Source organism: Microtus oregoni, unplaced genomic scaffold (assembly GCF_018167655.1).
Source record: "Microtus oregoni isolate MIOR12 unplaced genomic scaffold, Mior012 000068F_ref0000429, whole genome shotgun sequence".
Classification (NCBI taxonomy): Eukaryota; Metazoa; Chordata; class Mammalia; order Rodentia; family Cricetidae; genus Microtus; species Microtus oregoni.
In genome coordinates this window covers 8,967,180-8,978,427 of record NW_024543975.1, presented here as the reverse complement: position 1 = coordinate 8,978,427, position 11,248 = coordinate 8,967,180, and the positions used below count along the sequence as shown (strand labels likewise).

Sequence of the window (11,248 nt, the reverse complement as noted above, 5' to 3'; positions counted from 1 at the left end):
AGTGACTGCAGAGTAGAGGGCAAGGCCATTGGAAGAGAATTCGAGGACCTGATCTGCCATCGTTTCAGAAAGAATTTTTTGCTATGGATATCAAAATTATCAAGAAGTCTGACATGAGCCACTCTTAGGAGAGTGACCATGAACCAGGTCACTTGAATAAAATAAAAGCTTTAAGGAAAGATGGGGAGGGCTGGAGAGATGATGGCTTAGTGGTTAAGAGCATTGGCTGCTCTTCCAGAGGTCTTAAGTTCAATTCCCAGCAACCACATGGCGGCTCACAACCATCTGTAATGAGATCTGGTGCCCTCCTCTGGCATGGGGGCATTCATGGAGGCAGAATGTTGTATACATAATAAATAAATAAATCTTTTTTTTTTTTTAAAGAAAGATGGGCTACGTCTGGAGTCAACAATGGCCACAGGAAGACAGGCTGTGACTGGAATAGCCTGACGATACTGTGCCCATTCTGAGGGGAAGGCTGTGGTCTTCAGGAGGTGAGAACAGGAAGACAAGCACTTTCATTTCCAGGTCTGCAGTTTGGGGAACACTGGAGGGCAACAACAGCATTTGGACTATTTGTAGGGAACCAAGGAAGAACCAGGATTCCAACCAGGACAGTCATTCTCCATGTGCTCCAAGACCAGGGTCATCCATGCCCAGGACCCAGGCAGAGATCCATGAGAGTAACATGACTCTCACAGAGATCCAAAGGGTCATCTACCTTCTTCACTCCAATTCTTTCTTAAGTCCACTGCTGTTCTGGGGGCAGTGTGCCTGTGCCAGTGTGAAAGGCTGAATGCTGAGCTAGCAGAATCCAGCAGTCCTCCACGAGGCTGGATAGAAAAGTCTCAGAGATGCAACAGCCTCTTCTTTCCCAATGTGTCATTCTGAACAATCTTATCTTTCATAAAATATGCAGTAATTGTATTATTTTAAACTTCCTGTATTAGTTTTAACTTTTAATTTTGAATGTAGGAAGTAAGGACAGATACCATATTTAGGGCACAGAATCACTTTTTTAAATGATTGAAAGCATCTTGAGATTAAAATATTGATCTTCTAAGTCTGGACTTAAAGGTTGGTAAGGCACTGAGATTTACAGGATTCTGCTGGTGAGGAACCTTTGGACTGAGAGAACAGGGAAGAGGCTCTTGACAACAGACTGGGCTGGGGAATGGATCAGAAAAGGGGGAGAGAGAGAAAGGATAATTTGATGATGTCGTTTAGGGGATCAAGAGATTCTTATTTGGCCTTATTGCTTGTGCTGATCAGAGGGCAATCAAGAGGCTGCAAGAGTCTCTAGGAGACAAGGAACACGTGCCAGAGAGGAACAGCTTCTGCTGGGCGCGGGGATGAGGGTGGGGTGAGGAAATCAACCCAGAAGAGCTCAAGCATCCTAACTATGTGTGGATTATAGTTTCTGTTTTTCATACTGATGTTTTTGTTTGTTTGTTTGTTACAAGGTCTCACTGTATGGTACAGGCTGGCCTGGAACTTAAAGCCCTGCTATGGCTGTCACCATGCCCTGCAGTTAAGAGCATGGACTACCACCATACTTGACACTTTCATTTTTTTATTGTATTTAATCTCTCTGTGTATCTCTCTCTCTCTCTTTCTCTCTCTCTCTCTCTCTGTCTCTCTCTCTGTCTATCTCTCTGTCTCTTTCTGCTTCTGTTTGTCTGTCTCTCTGTGTGTACATGGAGAGGTCAGAGGATAATTTTCAGGTGTTGTCCCAGGGATAAAACTCAGATCATCAGGCAAGGAGGCAAAAGCCTTAAACCACTGAGCCATCTCATTAGCCCCCAAAACAGAACCTTAGTTTTAATTTTTGTGACTAAAATTTAAAGAAATTGCTATGTATATGAATGTTATATGTGGTATTCATGTGTGCACATTGTTTGTGTGCATGAATGAAGGTACAAACATGCCATGGCACACGTGTGGAGGTCAGAGGACAGCCCTGGATGTTAGTTCCACCTTCTACCTTGTTTAAGACTGCGATTTCTTGTTTAGTGCTGAATTTGAGACAGGCTAATTGGTCTGAGAGCGGGGATTCTCCTGTCATTACCTTCTACCTGTATAGAAACACCCCCATGACAGACGCTTGTGCTGCGCCCCATCTTTTACGTAGATTATAAGGGTTGAGACAGGGACGAGCATTTTAAGCCACTGGGCGATCTTCCCATTCCCTAACTTGCATTAATTTGTTGTTGTTATCATTATTGTAAGACTTGCTTCTTTTATTTTGCGTGTATGACAATTTTGCCTGCACATATGTATGTGCACAATGTAGCATGATTAATAAAAACACAGAGACAGAAATTGGGGTTCAACCTGAAGGTCAGAAAAGCAAAGCAGCCAGTCACTGGCTCTTACCTCTACCTCAGTCTGAAATGGCAATCCTGCCTCCAGAAATCCGAAGAACAAGATTGACTGAGAGCTGTCTCCTCCCATCTTATATTCCTCTCTAGGGCTGGGATTAAAAGTGTGCACCACTACCACCCAGTTTCTATGGCAAACTAGTGTGGCTACTGGGATTAAAGGTGTGTGTCACCACTGCCTGGTCTGTAAGGCTGAGAAGTGCGGCTGTTTTATTCTCTGAACTTCAGGCACACTTTATTTATTAAAATACAAATGAAATATCACTACAGCACAATATTTGTGCCTGGTGTCTGCGGAGGTCAGAAGGGAGTGTCGATCATGTGACCCTGGAGTTACTGATGGTTGTGAGTCACCATGTGGGTGGTGGGAACCAAACCTGGGTCCTCAGCAAGCACCGTTAGTTTGCATCCTTAAAAGGCAGTCTGGTTGTCACAGCTCGTCTTTCCTGTGTTAGTGTCCACCCGCCATTTCCAGCCACTTGACATAACTCATGGAACCATCCACTGCTCCATGTCACAGTCAGAAGCGTGGTGGTTCTTGGCATAGGTACCTTTAAGTGCCTTCTGTGATGATGGAGGGAGATGGGAATCTCCTTTCTGGATGAACGTTAGTATTTATTTGGAATGCCCCCCAATGGCCCAGCCTTAATGGGTAGGTGTGTGTTGACCTCTATTATAGCCCAGCATTTCCACTGAAAAACAAAGCATTATCTATGAGCACTTGCCTTCCCTCATCCATCAAGCACACCAGACAGTCCTGCATCCCTAAAGCTATAGTAGCACAATCATCAGGGCTCAATCCCTGAGCATCACCATCTCTTTCTTCCTTGGTTTATCACTGCCAAGTCCTAAAGGGTCCACTGCTGATCTGCTCATCCTGTCTTCTGTTGAGATCTTCTGGGAACTAAACTCGAGTCCTGTAGAAGAGCAGTAGGCACCCTCAACCGTTGAGCCATATTTCCAGCCCAGTGAGAGCTTCCTTTAAAAAAAATTGCCCAAAGGGGTGGCACATACCTTTATTCCTAGCACTCAGGAGGCTCAGCAGGGGGATTTTTGAAAGCTTGAGTTTGGCCTGGTCTATATCTATATAGCAAGTTCTAGGACAGCCAGGGCTACATAGACCTTCTTCCTAATAGAAAAATAAGATTCATAATTTTGAATTTATGTAAATGAATGTTTAGCTTTACATATGTAGCTCAGAGTCCTTCTCAGGAGAGCACAGCTAAACTGCAAAAAAAAAAAAAAAAAAAAAAAAGACTATGAGACCAGACCAGGGCCTGGCAAAAGCAGAAACTAACCGAGCTTCCTGGAAAGAGGTTTGTATCAGAGTCACTTAGAAAGGACACTTTTCAAGCTATTGAGTTGGGGCGGGTATGCAGTATGCTCCAGGTTCCCAGCTTTGTGAGCTGGGGGGGGGGGGGGGGGAGAAAGGACTTTGGTGATGCACCTGTCTTTGAATTGTTTCTGCTCACCCACGCTCTTGTAAGTAACCCCAGTAAAATTCATTGTTTAGCCGAAGTGGACTTGGATGGTATCTGTCCTTTGGTCTGTTGTGAGAACTCTGGGGTGAGCACGCACGTGTGTTGTGTCTCCCTGGGGAAAATGTTGTCAGATAACTCATGGGCATAAGTAGCCTCTTATGGCACTCGACCTGAGTCTGTCATCTTTGTGTCACTAGCACACACCCAAGACACTCAGTCTAGGATGACAGGTTAGATATGGGCCCTGGTTTTATTGGTTGGCCTTACTGTGTGAGCTGAGAAAGAAGGGGCTGGGGTCGGCCCTCCCTCCCCCTTCAGGGGCACATTCTCAGCGATCCATCACTTTCTGCTTGACCCATTCTCTTAATAGCACCACACTAGGAACCAGATTTTACCAATGTCCTTTGTGGGACACTCAAGGTACAAACTGATCATAAAACCCTTCCATAACTTCCAGTGGTGACTGGATGTCAGTCCATCCGGTGGTGATAGGACCAGGTCTCTGATGTGACCTTGATTTTGTTCCAGAATTCATTCTTCCCCTTTTTTTATTTGTTTGTTATCTTTCGCACAGGTGGCTGCTCTTCCCTGCCCTTCAGCTTCCCAAGTTTATTCCTGACTCAGGCTTCCTGTGTTGCTGGGAGTGCTTCTCATTGTGTTGGTCTCACTCCATAATTACCTCCTCGGAGAGATCATTCCCGAGGACTGTTCATAGAGCCCTTCTCTCTTGCCTGGTCACTAGTGTTCTGATCTCTCCTTTTCACAAAATTCACCAGTCTTGAAACCTGTTGTGGGTTAAATGTGCAGTGTCTCCCACAACTTCATATTTGTACATTTGGGAGGCTGCAGAACCTCCGAGGAAAGAAACATGGCTGTGAAAGTGGCTTCCTGAAGGTGAGCCTCTGAGGGTCATAGTCCAGCCTGTTTGTAGCGAAGCTATTTACCTCCTGATCTACCGATGTGCGAGCAGCCTCTGCCACATTCCTCTGCTACTACGGCCACCATGCCTTTTCTGCTATGTTGGACGACATCCCTGAAACTGTGAGCTGAAATAAATCCTTTCTCCCTCAGGTTGTTTCTGCCAGGTTTCTATCACAGCAGAAAGAACGTTCCCTAGTAGAAAAAGTGATCCCTGTCCTATGTGTTTGTCTCTTGCTCCTTGAAGGTAGGAACCACACCTTTTTGTTCATTCTTGCACCTCTAGTACTTAACACAAATCAACAACTGCACAATGTTTTGGCCCACCAGTGGAGTTGGGATTGTGCAAAGGAATAACTGAAATTTTTTTCCAAGGGACTATTCGTGTAGGATCTCTACCTTGCTTTCCATCTGCAATACCTACTTTTTCAAGCGTTCTCATCATTTTCAAAGTATGAATTAATCACCAGCTGTCTTAAATGGGAATGTGGACACTCCTCAATACCCAAAGAAGAAGAAAAAAAGTCAAGGATCAATGTATTTAAAATGCTCTGCTGCTGACTAGAAAAAGGTGGAAGGGAATTTTCACTGTTTGTTTGTTTCATCTTAATTCTACCCCACCCCCAGCAAACGTCAAGGTTCTGACTCTTTCTGGTGGATGCTGGCTGGAGGGAGTGTGTGTGTGTGTGTGATAAACCTTCCCTGTGTACCAAAGGTCGCTGATTTTATACCTTGCAATTGGGTCAGATGCAGAACTCGTTTCTTATATGGTCCTGTTTTTATGGCTGGTGAATGCTGAGGATTTCTCGGTGCTTATGCGAGTTCTCTATTCAGGGTGGCACCTATCGTGAATAACCACGTTAACTTATTTTATGACTGGAGCTTTGAGTCCTGAATGTACACATGACTGAGAGACCTACCTATGCGCCGTACCTCTACCATAACCTCTGAGCCAAAAGATCTAGGAGTTTTGAGGTCTCCCCTCCTGCCCTCTCCCCCCTGCACGTAAGAGGAGGGAGGCTGGGGAGATTAGCATAAAACCCTTGTTTGGGGAATCAGAAGTACTTGAACAAAGCTGGATTTGGGCATTCTACGCCTGTACTCTGAGTGCTGTGGCAGCAGAGATAGGAGGACCCATCCCTCAAGCTCACCATCCAGCCACCCCAGCAGAAGGGATGAGGCTCAGCATCATTGAGAGACCCACCTCAAAAAATAGCGTGGGAGCAACTAAAGAATCCAGCCCTCTTCAGTCTCTAGCCTCCACCCTGTACACGCATGTGCATGTCTCCTTCCCCAAGTGCACACACACAGACATGCACACAGGAGACAAGACAAGGTCTGGAGGGAGGTGGTGCCTTTCCTCACTGAGGTATGGAAGGTGCTCTAAGCTAGAGAGCAGACCCCTATGGCCTAAACTGGAGACAGTGCGTCACCCCTGTTGGCTACCAAGCCTGTAAGGCTCTGCCTAGTTTAGTACTGTTGACTCTAGTGGGTTCCTGTTGTGATTCAGAGTTGGAAGCAGGTAACGAAACACCTGTATTGACTTCACAGAAGCCCTGTGTTATTCTTTCCTGCTTGAGGATGGTGTTGACTGCTCATCTGACTGTGGTCTGACTGGGGCTCTTCTTGGGTGGCAATGAGGAAAAAGGTTGGGTGGGCAGGATTGCCGTAAGAACAAAGAAAAAGCAGAACAGCAGACCTTTGGAGCGGAAGGTAGTTTGTGTTCCTAGGGGCCTCCCCCCTAAAGGCCTTTGCTTCTTCCTGCCTTCTGTGCTCACTTGTCTGTGTGTCTCCTCTGTGGCTGCCTTTACCTTAGTAGTACTCAAATGATGTCACTATGTGTAAAGCTTTGAAAACAATGGGTTCTCTCTCTTGCTAGGGGTAAAATGTTTGAAGCCCATGACACTCGATTGCATGATCGGCTTGCTCAGAACTCTGGCCCCTCCTAGCCCAGGCATCCCTCTCAAGGTACAGTGAGAGTGGCCTAGGCCAGGAGCCAGAGAAGCAGGGAGTGGCTGTGATTGTGACAAACTAGAAACAGGGAGGAAAGTATTGCAAAGTTGGTCATGTGGTCCTGCAGGCCTACAGTAAGGCTAACACCGCTGCTCCTAGGTCCTTCATGGCAGGCTGAGAATCTGTTTTTAATATGAAGTTTTCTTTTTTTTTTAATATTTATTTATTTATTATGTATACAATATTCTCTCTGTGTGATGTCTGCAGGCCAGAAGAGGGCACCAGACCTCATTCCAGATGGTTGTGAGCCACCATGTAGTTGCCGGGAATTGAACTCAGGACCTTTGGAAGAGCAGGCAATGCTCTTAACCTCTGAGCCATCTCTCCAGCCCTAATATGAAGTCTTCTGATTGAAGAAAATGGAACAGCATGAAGTTCCAATAAGAAGCGTCTAACTAGTCTATCTGCAGACAGTCTGCAGCGTCTATAATCTAGAAGCCTGACCTTTTAGCTTTCTCTTCTTCCTTTCTCTCTCTATTTCTAGTTCTGAAAATGGAATATGATTTACCCAATACTTTTTGGGACAGATTGTGTCAAAGGACAAATCTATGGCTTGGTTGAACTTAAGTCAGGTTCCCACTGTTAGTCCTAAAAGGGCTGCCTAGGAGTTACCCTTTCATCTGAAGCCTGGTTTGGGCCAAGTTCCACTTCAGAGACTGACATGCAAACTCTACAAGGGGGTTTGCTTACTAAAGAATGAGATAGCACCCCCCACCAAATGAGTGCTTAAATGGCTTGATCTGTGTTGAATGCTCCCAGCAAGACTCTGTTTCTTAGTTAGAAAAGGCAGTGCTCACTACACATACATATACATACAATACATATGCATATACATACACATTACACATACATACACATACATACATGTATATACATGTGTGCATATATACACATATATATTTATATATTTGCAAAGTGACAAGCATGAGAGAATGGCATTAGAGAAGTCCTGATTTACATCAGAATACTGGCTTCTCCTTTTAAGAAGATTCTGTTTACAAAATTGGTGGCACTAATTGGGTGTGATGTGGATAATCCCATCATTCAGAAGGTGGAGGAAGGGGAACCTGGAGTTCAAAGTCATCCTAGGTTAAGGGAGTTGAACACCAGCCTGGACTTTGAGAGTGCTACCTCAGCAAACAAGTAAGCAAGCAAGCAAACTTAAATTAGCAAAACTTCAGGTTAAAACCTCGTGAAAACTTGCTCTCAATCTTTGGATATTTTTTCTCAGACCCTCCCCTTTTCCTTCCCAGGAAGATGCTTTTCCACAGGGAAGAGTGTCTCCTCTCATCCTTGGACAGGTCTAGTAATTAGTCCCCCCCCACACACACACACTCTATTGCGCAAGGCTCTGCTCAGCAGAGACGGAGACAGAGGCAGCATGGGATGAATTTATTCATCGTTCTATTCCTACAGTATACCATGGGCATACTGTGTGCCTGGCACTGGTCTGGGAATTTGGACAATAACCATCAGAGAACAGAAGGAATGATTTTTAGATAGTTGTCTATGTAGATAGGAGGGAAGGAAAATTAACTTATGTGGTACATAGTATATTGCAAGGTAATGGATGCTAAAGGGGAAAAGGGGTGGAGTGAAGGATGTTGGGGAAAAGGAATGGTTTGCAATTTTATTTGTATTGAGACAGACTTTCCTTATACAGCCGAGGCTGACCTGGAACTTCAGGTTCTCTGGCTACTGCTTCCCCGGGCTCTGTTTACAAGCAGATAGAAATAAAGTAGGTCTCCCTGAACAAAGAGCTGTAGGGGAGGAGCCCTGGAGAGGGAAATGCCAGTCTCAAGGCTATCCTTTCCCCACGGTAGGGATAACAGTAACAACAGCTTTCTGTCCTCTGAGTTCCTGTAGAGATTCTCCGGAAGTCCTCAGTGTGTATTCCTTACATCCTTATCAGTGAACCTGAGATAGTTATTATTTATTCCCATTTCAAAGGAGTAAACTGAGGTCCAATGGGATGCTATTCTGAGGCGAGGATGAAGGTGATGGTGTACATCCAGGCCTTGAAGCTGCAGGCTTTTGGGCTTTCTCCTTTTCCTCCTCCTGGCCTTTCTTCCCGTTTCTCCTACTTTTTTGTTTTGCTTTGAGACTGGGTCTCTCCATGTAGCCCAGAATGCAGACCAGGCTGAACTTGCAGAGATTCACCGGACTTAAAGACCTCTGCCACCCTGTTGGCCAGGCCAGCTTTTGCTTCTTGATCACTGCCTATTCCCCAGGCTATCTGCCTCCTGCACTGTGCTGCGCACCTTCCCCGATATGGAGGAGATTCTTAGAGTGAGACTTAAGGGCCTTCTGTCCATCTTGGGGGTTCTTTTCAGAATCCTTTAGATTTCTCTACTATCCCTGGGGTTCATAGACTCCTCTACACACACAGTTTAACACAAAGGCTTCATGGGGTTACAGGGACCAAAGCAAACTCATACTTAGTTTTAACCAAAAAAGGGAACATACATCTTTTCCTTCATCAAATGTCACTGTGGTTTTAAAGTTTACATGTTAATAGGAGGTTGGACAGCGCTTTTAAAAGTAGTTCCCGCTCAACCACAGAGTCACTTATGCTAACAAGGAGTCCTACAAACAGCTGCATAAAAGAATTTTCTTTTTTGAGACTAGGGTTTATATAACCCAGGGTGGAATAGAACTCACTGTGTAGAGCACTATGTCCTTCCTAAACTCTTGGTCTTCCTACCTCTACCTCCAACGTGCTGCAGTGATTCTCAACCACCCTGACGCTGCGACCCTTTAATAGAGTTCCTCATGCTGTGGTGACCCCCCAACCATAAAATTATATTCGTTACTACTTCATAACTGCAATGAATCATAATGTAAATATCTGATATGTAGGGTATCTGATATGCGACCTCCAGGGGGGTCATGACCCATAGGTTGAGTAACACCTTGCTAGGATCAGGAATGCTCCACAATCAGCTCAAATTCTTAGCACCTTCCAAAGAACAGCAACAACAACAAAAAAATAAATAAAAATAATTTTAGTGTTTTCAAATTTTTACATTCGTTGGTTTTCTGTGGTTTCAATTCTGAAGACCTGTTGTGTTCGCGAAACCTTCGCCTGGAAAGATAATCCCAGATCTTTAAAGTCGTTTTGCAATGCTAAGGAAGAGACGCAAACAAGTGTGGAATCTGTTTGAGAAACTTTCCTTAAAACAGAGTCGCGCGTGCGTGCTCCAAAGCAACAACAAAACCCTCTCTGTCTCAGGAATGTTCTGCAGACCTCCGCTCCTTTTTATCTGGTTGCACAAACACCTCTGGGCTCCTGAGCAGTTTCTTTTCGCGAGGTTAGCAGTTGGAGGTCAATCTCTTGGGCGAGCGAAAGGTATCTCGGAGTTCCTTGACTTGCAGCATCCTCTCCTGCTTTTTTAAGACCACGAGTTTGGATTTCCTGAAATTGTTGAGGTGAATTTCAGCGCAGGGTCCCCCGCTTCCCCTTGTTGCTGGAGAGGAGTCGTGGGACGGGGTGAAGCGAGGCGGGGGCGTTGGAGAGAAACTAGAGCGATGTGCACCGGACAGGAAAAGTGGGAGGAGGTGGGGGAGGAGAGGAGGCGGCCGTAAGTTGAGAGAGAGGAGGGAAACAGTCACCAGTCACTCCGGGAACTACTCCGGAGAGGAACCCAGGCTGTACGCCACCAGGCGGAGGGCAGAACTGGGAGAGGACCCAGGAGGGGAGACCTAGGCGAAAACCATCCAGATCGCTTGTTTCTCTCCAGCGAGAAAACTTTCCCTGGAACGCCGGAAACTTTTTCCTGCGCGCGCAGTGTCTGAAACGGAGGCGAGCGGCGGCGGTGCGCGCCTCGACTCGGGTGACTCACGCCAGGGACCCCAAGGGGGTGAGTGGGGAAGTCCCTGGAGGGCCTGGAGTCATCCGTTCTGCAAATTCACAGGCTTGGAAAACAACTCGGCGAGCGTGACCTGGGGGTGGGAACGGGGGCCAGAGGAGGCTCCGCGTGATTAAGGAACCTCCGCACAGGATGCAGAGGGTGGCGAGGTAGACCACCAAGAAGTGGATAAGGAAGGGGCAGGCCACCCTTGGCTTAGTGTGAGCGAGGAAGCCCTGTGAATGACTCTGGGGAGATGCTGATCGGGGGAGACCCATTAGCGAGATAGGAGGCAGAAAAGAGTACGTGTGTCTGCTTCATCCTCCCACGGCCCGAGGAGCAGATCTAAAGAGCCACGGGTGCTCAGGGGGAGACACAGACGCGAAGCCGACCCTCCCACCCGTCCCCTTCTTTCCTGGAGGGGGCCTGCAAGCACAAGGTGGCCACTTGGTTGCATGCGCTGTGCAGGTCACTGTAGCTAGGGGACAGCCCGCCAGAGATCTGGCCCCTGGTGGCGGGAAACTCTGGACAGCTCGCTGCGGTTTAGTGTTGGGCGCCCGCGGCGTCCCCTTTCCGCTTCGTCTTTCGCGCCCGCGGGGCGTTGGGT

At 46.6% G+C, this 11,248-nt stretch overlaps 1 protein-coding gene across 2 annotated transcripts in view; it reads left to right on the top strand.

Annotated features, from left to right (window-relative positions):
* The first annotated feature begins 445 nt into the window (after positions 1-445).
* LOC121440573 (proline-rich protein 5-like) overlaps positions 446-11,248 on the top strand; it is a 90,929-nt gene continuing 80,126 nt past the window's right edge. Inside the window, exon 1 of one of the 2 annotated variants that reach the window (XM_041641327.1) lies at positions 446-494. The gene's annotated coding sequence lies outside the window, so the exon portion shown is untranslated. Of the gene's footprint in view, positions 495-10,419; positions 10,654-11,248 lie in introns of those variants that run through there. The other variant, XM_041641326.1, reaches the window with a different exon arrangement.